Consider the following 7,640-nt stretch of genomic DNA (forward strand, 5'->3'; position numbering starts at 1 on the left):
TATACAAATTGCTTTACAACATTTAAACTTATAATCTAAATGATCCATCTTTCAATTTAATCCAACTTCATCCATCAGGGTCTTAGTGGGGCTGATTTCTGGCAGTTTATACAATAGTAGCCATTCAAAATGTCCCCACTTTCCTTGGCTGGTCCCCTAGAATTCCTTTTTAAACATCAACCTTTCTACTAAAATATTCTTTCTGTCATGATTTGTGGACATTAAGATCTAAAGAGAAGTGCCATCTCCTGGTCAGACCCTGCTATTCAGTGAAAGGGTGGAATCAGAGTAAAAAAATATGCAAGAGGAGGTCACTCCAGTGGCTGGAAGTTGGAGGGGATTTCGCTGGGAAGTAGGCTGCCATTCGGCTGGCGTTGGACTGGGAACGGCCATTTTGAATGGCTGTTACTGTAGATGGAAGGCAGGGAACAACCTGGGCAGGTCGCCTTTCAGGCACAGGTCAATACAGAGAAGCACAATCATACACACACCTAAGGACAATTTAGAGACACAGATGAAAAAATCTGAGGAAAAACCTTCCTGAATAATTCCTGAATATAAGACGAGTTCCTCTAGAGCAGTTGGACATTTTTAATTTCAATTCAATTCAGTTTATTTCTATAGCACCAATTCACAACACATGTCATCTCAAGACACTTTACAGTTCACCAGATCATCCAGTCAGAGTGATTCAAAGTTTTCTATATAAGGAAAACCAGTTGATTGCATCGACTCACGAGCGATTTTAAATGGGAGTCGTCCGAAGGTTTGGAATTGTAATCGAGCCCACTATTACTTTAACTGGTTCCTGTCCCCCCTCTATGATTTAACACAACAACATTTATTTATATTTTAGTCTGATGAACCAAAAGATGGACACAAAAAACTTCTGCTTTCAGGTAAACTAAATAAATGTATGGATTTCAGGAAATGTTTTTAAGGAATACATAATAATCAATTATTCCACTTTTGATCACTTCCAGGCTGAGCCTATGCTGTCTGCGTACAAACTAACAATCCAAAGGGAAATTAAAATCCTGCGTCCTTCAGGCAGAATGTCCTCCATGCTGGTGACAGAGGGGCTTCTTTCAAAGCTTTATTTCTAGACCATAATCTCTCTGATATCATCTGATTCATTTGCTGCTTGATGCCTGAACATATCCAAAGCTGGATCTCTGTTGTGATTGTCTCTCCATCCTAAATGATCTGTTAGTCATATCAATTATAGCCCTCATCCATCATCATCGTCATCATCTTTCCGTCTAATTTTCCTCCCATCAGTGTCTGCACTTTGTCAGTGGTGCTGCTGCCGTTTTCAACCCCGTCTCCCGCTGTAGATCTGATCCGATCGAACTTGGCTGTTACAGCGCTCCGTCTCGCTCTCAGTGATGCAGGCCTCTTGTCAGTTATCTGTCTCATCTACGGGCCGTGGGTGGCGGTTGTCAAGCGCGATAGCCATTACAGTCTGTGAGTGATCAACTGCCCGCTGCTCTGGCAGCCAAAGATCTGATAAGGCTGGACAGGAGAAAATCATCTCCCAGCTTCTTCTCTCTGAGTGCTGGTCATTTGTTTTTCTTGCTGTTGGCTCTGCTGACGCTCACATTGAGCTGTGGATGCCTTTATTATCACATCAGATCCATTTCTGACCAAAATGATAAAACTGCAAACCTTCTAAGTAATGCCTTGGGCTTCCTAATGTAGGTAAATCCACAACGCTCATACACACCCTGCAAGGAAAAAGGACTCAGAATGAGTTCTCCTAGAATGAATAAACATGAATTTTAAGGACTTTATATAGAAAATACCAGGTTATAACTTCTTTATACATTTCAAAAAGTCCAGGCTGTGGAAATGAGGCTGTGTCAACAATGGGTGGTGAGGTTGCTCAAGGACCCAGATGCAGAGACAAGTGAAGCAGGGATGAGTTCTGAGAGGTTTAATTGCAGACCAAATAGCAGCAGAGGCAGAAATCCAGAAATCCAACTTAAAATATAAAACAAACCAAAATCTTGGAGACATCAGGGGAAAAAACGAATCTGAGGAACCGAGGAGAGACGAGCGGAGTAGATTATACAGCAACAAGAAGGAACCAGCACTGAGTGACTGCAGAGGTGGAGTATTTAAGGAGAACCAAACAAAAAGATGGACTAACGAGCTGAATGGGGAGCAGATGTGGGTGGAACTGGCAAGAGGGAATCCAAGGGGAAAGAAAACAAACACAAGGGGGCAACAGAGAGTAACTAAAGAATGCTTGAAGATCATGGAAAATAAAAACGAAACAACTGATAACAGAAAACTGAAAACTCAGAGTCACAACAAATAAGAACCATAACAGGCTGACCCATCTATCATGGGTTCGGAGTCACTTCCTGATCTTTCTTTGGTACTGAAAGGTTCATTTTACTTTCTGCTCTATACTGGATGTTAGCATGTGAAAAAAGTACTTTACTTTTTAACGCTGTACTTTACATTTCAAAGTAAAAAGAGAACAAGGCAATCAAAACAGCCCTCACAGTATGACGTTTAATCCTGTTCAGATCTAGACAGTGGCTGAATTCGAATTCTGGGGCTGAGTCCTCCGAAGGCCACATTCGTAGGCAGATTACATCATAGTGGCGCCGAGGTCTGTTTACATTGCAAGACTCCTCATTAGGCGGCCGACAAATGCAGATTTCTTTTTTTGCCCTTTTTTAAAGGATGGGTTCGGTGTATCCTAGCCTTGGGTATCCCATGATTCATTGCGAGTGCCAGCAAGCTGGCTTCTCCGTGCTCAGAGGAAAACAGTACTTGGCACGAAACAATGGTGAATTTTGGAAGTGCAGATTGATATAATCCAAGTATGTGAATAGTTCTGTCTCACATGAATGAAAACAGTTTTTTAAATGGTAATTGAGTTCAGAGATGTGGCGGGCAAAGTTTGGTTAATTTGTTTGATTTCAAAAACAAAGAAGCCAAATGACTGCCCCTTCCTTAGGAGCGGACCCGTTCGTCCGGTACAATTTGCATGTTTTCTAAGCCAAAAAAAGGCTTTGTTTTTGGTCCACTGTATAAATCCTTGAATTCAACGCCATTTCTGTCATTTTGAATTGAAAAAGCTTCCTGGATAGGAAGCGACACACTTTCAAACTTGCACACAAAGTCTAGTGGATTGTTTTTTAACTTTTTTGGAATGACTATGACCTGGATGACTGATAATTGTCAACAGGTTTGGTTGATATTTAAGGACAGATTCTAATATATGTGCAGTGTTGGGGACTATAAATCTGGTAAGGTACTGCCGTTGAAGCTCTGTGAAAATGTTATTATCACCCAGAACAGCAGTGAGAAGTTCAGTATTCATTCTTTTCCTGCTTTGTGTGTCAACTGCCACGGGTCCTAAGCGACAGAACGTACGTGCAGTAAAAGCCATGGAAGGCTGGACCTGTTTGAATCCAAAACTCTTCTGGTCTCCTTATTTTCACGGCCCTTGAAGGATCCAGTCCTAATAAACCATATCCTTGGAAGATGAAGCCATTAAAATCGAGCACTCCCTTCGTTTGTCTCACTTTCTTACAATAGAGGAAAAGCTATCAAAGTTGTCAGAGTTAAAACAATTGCAGACGCTTTGGTTAAATATTAACATGTTATGAATAAACCTTGAGAAACAACGTGTCTTGTTGTGGGAACAGTATTTATTGTCCCAAACATTCCTCTCACTGAGACACTTTGTGGCCTTGCAGGTGAAACAGACTGAGAAATAAACATTTTAAAGTAAGTAAATAGAAAATCAGTTCTCATAAATCAACATATATATGATGGTTCTGCCCTTTTGGGTCTTATTTTTAGGATTTTTTAGTTTTCAGTTATTCTGTTTTGTTGATCTTCGGTTTATTTTCTAGTGTATTCAGTCTTTAGTTACTCTCTGTTGCCCCCTTGTCCTTGTTTCCTTTCCCCTTGGCTTCCTTCTAGTTAGTTCCACTCAAACCTGCTCCATATTCAGCTCATTAGCCCATCCTTTGTTAGGTTCCCCTTAGATACTCCACCTCTGCAGTCCCTGTTTCCCCACATGAGTTTTCGCTGATTTCTTTGTTTTTTTTCGTTCTTTGTATTTTTTTTATTTTTGCATCATTGGATGTTGCCCTATTAATTCAATAAGAACTAATCTCTGCGTTTGGGTCCTAAAGCAACTTCACCCCCATTGCTGACAATATATGAAATTGGAAATGAATAGGAATATATTTCCATGAGGAATAAAACAGACCTGTTCCATTCATCGCTTTAGCTCAATGATATTTTCATCAGGTAACCGTCTTCCTCCCTCCTTAATGTCGTTATAAGAGCATAACCCACACTTGACAGCGTCTATCTCTGATGAGATGGGATTGGCACTTCAGCTCTCCTAATCTCTCACACCAGCTCTCTGTAACTCTATTTAGATGCAGTTGTCATAAAGTCCATAGCTGTGACAGCTAATAGATCTTGAAGCAAACCCTGATTAGATTGAATCTGTACTTTAGCTTCTTTCATCATCTCTGTATTGACAAGGGAACGTTATCATCTTACCTCTGATGACTAATAGAAAGGATTTGACTGGGATGCCCAATCAACTTCAGAGAGATTACATTTCTGAAAGTTTGATAATTACATTTCAATATACAAACATTAAATTAAAATGTGCAGAACAAATGTCAGGAACTTTAGTGAAACGGAAAGGCTATGGAAGTGGAGAAGGTCAAACAGGGAACCGGCGAACTGAGATGAGATGGACTCAGCTAGAGATGTCATGTTTGTAAAAGTTAAGCTTCAGAGTTAATGGATAGTAAATAAACAGTGAAATGTGGAACACTAGATGTCAAAATGACCTTTTAATGGTGATTGGGCTCTAGACACATCTGCTATCAACAACAATTGTTTAAGATTTCAAGAGGACTTCACCATTGAAATTCACCGGAGCTATAGTGAAACTGACAATGCCCACATGCATGGCAGTTGTATGTTGAAACACATTGGGTAAACATGGAAAAAAACAAAAGTTATTTCACCTTTCCGAATCATGATCCTCCACGGACGGGTTGGTCGTTGGATTGCCAACTTTAAGAGGGAAGATTTGTCATCGAACTTCTGGCCAGAGAAAAAACACGTAACATGTAGCCAACATTTGGAAGAAGAATGTTTTCAAGATGACTTGGATAATAGCGCGTTGTGACAAACACCAGATACAGCACTGGGACTTGATCAACAGCCGATACCGCACTGTGATGTCACAAACCAGTAGGTGGCAGTAGTGTTCTTTGACAAACATGGATGCCTCCAGTAAAGCACATTCACATGAAAATTACTCTTAATTAAAAACACTGATCATGTATTGAACAGAATGTAATAATTTCATACTTTAGATGTGTGAACTCTGAATATGACCAAACTTTTCCTTTAAAGCATCCGGGGTATCTTGGGAAATATCTGCTGCTGAATAAGGAGTGTCAGAGATCATGTTTGATAGACTGACTGTTCCTCTATGTTTCTGAAGTTCTGTATAATTTGGCTAAATAAAGGCTTCACTGCATCCAGTATTGTTTATTTCTATCTATATATTATTATAACACTTTTAAAGGGGGAAATACGAGGTTCTATTGGACGATTGTTCCTTAATTTACCAAATGAACTGGAACTACTTACTTTATAGGTCTGTATACTTGGTAAATTTTTTGAAAGTGAACTATCAATGTGAGCTAGTTCATTTTCATCTGGGTGAACAGAACTTTGAGCTTGTTCTTTTCAATTATGAATATGATTGTCAAAGCCAGATGCAAAGCAAATCATTCTCGTCATTCTCCTGAGTTGTTGGAGTCCTCGTGTTTGGCCGGCCATCTTAAAGGAAAAGCCGTCACTGATCAGAAGGGAGGACTGTGGCTTCAACTACCAAAGATTTACACTTCAGCCCTGGGATTCATTCCAAAAAGGGTTACAAAAGCACACTCACCATGATTCAAATTTCCAGACACAAAGCCCCTAGAGGGACAACAGACTCCAAGAACCCAGGAGGACGACGGGTGGGTCTTTGATTTGCATCTGACTAGGAATGTGCTTAGGGAGATGGACCTCTATGTCCCTTAATAAATCAGAACTAAAACTACAGATTGGTCTGCTGGAGCTGAAACAAAAAGACAAAGACTTCTGGAGGGGCAAGGAAACGATTTCGGGAAAACTGAAGGAAAGTCCTACATGTTGCCTCTGATTTAGGCCTTTTTTGGGTCTGTAAATCCTTCTAACTGGTCCTAAAATCCGGTATACAGTTTTTCAAGGCTTTGCAAGTCTTTATTACAAAGAATAAAGTACCTTCCTTTATTAGAGCATGACCAGTAAACAAGTACAATGTAGAAAAACAAAAGAGAGGATACAAATGACTTTAGAGAGCAGTGCAGATAGAACAAATGTGTTTATTCAAAGTGTCTTCAAATAAGAAAAGGTAAGGCAAAGACAGCAAAGAATGGTAAAAGCAAACAGAGCTGTTAAATATCCAGAGAAATAAGAGACTAACTGAGACATAGAACCTGCAGTTTCCCTTAACAACAACACTGGGACTTAATGTCGATTTGAAAAAGGCTGTTTGAGAGAAACGGCTGAAAAGACAATGCTTTCCAAAGCAGACGTCAAAGTTTCATGCAGCGTCTCACAGATCAATATCATGTATCGCTCCATTATGTGATATTTTTACCTCTAGCAGGCAGACAGAGAGAAAAACCTCACAGAAGACACAGCCTTCATCTATTATTGATTTATCTTGTCAGTAAGTGCTTGAAGGCGGCAAATAGTGATGCAAAACAATGAAGTCTGTGAATTTCTGCAGAACCCAAAGTGTTGCTTAAACAGCCAAGAACAGCTTGGCTGATTTATAATTCAGCTGCTGTCTTGTTGGTGTCTTTAGATACTGACGCTCTCTTTTGTCGCTGTTACTCACAGTTCTTGCTGTAGCACAAAAGTGGCCCTAAAAACTGAAAAATGAATACCATGCTAGGAGATGTTTTCACTTTGTGTTCAAGTTAGACTGAAATGTGTTGCAAGTGTGATACAGCACCTGTTTTCATTATGAAAGAGGCAACAGATACACAGATATGTATATGATGGAGGTAGTTTTTTCCCACAATTACTACTTCATTCTGGCTTCATCTTTGTTAAAGAGGGAGGACAAGATGGCTTCTGGTTTTGTTTAGTATAGTTTAAGTACTAGTATAGGATTAAAACTTCATATGAACTGGTATTGAAATATTATGAGCAGGGAAAACTGGGTTAATTTAAAGGTTCTCTATCATTTAAAAATCAACTTATTTCATCTTTTAACAGTTATACATTTATAGATGGAGAAATTAAGTTTCTGCATTTAACCCATCCCCTTTGGGGAGCAGTGGGCTGCCATTGTGTAGCGCCAGGGGAGCCAGGGGTTATAGGAAAAGCTCGATCAGCAAGGAATAATCAATGGATCATTATTTATACCTAAAACGAATATGTTCATGGTGATTTAATTAATTTAGCTTTAATCAGTAAAAAGATAAAAATTATAATTTTTGTTTTGATCTCTGGGTCTGGGAGCAGCCAATTTTTGCCCAAATATAGTTAAACCACACTGAGCCTAGCGCCATTCTCCCCGCTTTACAAGCAAAATC

Source organism: Cyprinodon variegatus, unplaced genomic scaffold (assembly GCF_000732505.1).
Source record: "Cyprinodon variegatus isolate N-32 unplaced genomic scaffold, C_variegatus-1.0 Scaffold13, whole genome shotgun sequence".
Lineage (NCBI taxonomy): Eukaryota > Metazoa > Chordata > Actinopteri > Cyprinodontiformes > Cyprinodontidae > Cyprinodon > Cyprinodon variegatus.